The following is a 632-nucleotide window of genomic DNA, read 5'->3' on the forward strand; positions in this document are numbered from 1 at the left end:
AAGGGGTTAAGATTCTTTTATTGCTTCCGCATTAGGGGAGGTACTTCTGGGAACAGGCAGTTCCCTATTTGCAAGTAACTACGCACCAAAGATAGAATCAGCAAGAACGTGGTTTTTCTTCTGTTCAGACATAAACAGGTAACTCTAATGTTTGTTAAAGTCAACTGTAGCGTTATTATGCAGATAGTACTGCTCTCAAAATGAAACCCTTGTAATTATTGGATGTTTATTAAGTTTGTTGTGGGTGTTGATAATTTTAACCTGCTTAGTAAAGTGAAAGTCTTTACAAGGGGAAAAGTGCACGTCAGGCGGGTTTAAACCACTGTGGCACATCCAAGATGGCACTTAACGTTAGTGATGGGTCCAGCAACACCGATTCGTCGCCAGATGCGTCGAGCTCGTAGAGCAAAACCCAGTGTCGGTGCGCGTATCTTCAAGAAAGTCACGTGACCGATACAGGAACTGTGTCGAACTTTTTTTTTCTTTTTTCTATACTTTATTAAGGCATATGACAGTAGTTATACATAAGTAAATAGATCGGAAACAAGAGGACTATAACATAAAATAAAGAACACAAAAACAAGAACAACATCGAAGCAGACAATGTGAACATGAAACTTTTAGGCCAGGGG

The 632-nt window shown here is 39.7% G+C and overlaps 1 protein-coding gene across 1 annotated transcript in view; it reads left to right on the forward strand.

Moving 5' to 3' along the window:
- The first annotated feature begins 41 nt into the window (after window positions 1-41).
- Window positions 42-632, forward strand: part of LOC109974698 (transmembrane protein 176A-like) — a 6,073-nt gene continuing 5,482 nt past the window's right edge. Inside the window, exon 1 of the mRNA XM_020625036.1 lies at window positions 42-138. The gene's annotated coding sequence lies outside the window, so the exon portion shown is untranslated. The remainder of the gene's footprint in view (window positions 139-632) is intronic.

Source organism: Monopterus albus, unplaced genomic scaffold (genome assembly GCF_001952655.1).
Source record: "Monopterus albus unplaced genomic scaffold, M_albus_1.0 scaffold344.1, whole genome shotgun sequence".
Taxonomy (NCBI): domain Eukaryota; kingdom Metazoa; phylum Chordata; class Actinopteri; order Synbranchiformes; family Synbranchidae; genus Monopterus; species Monopterus albus.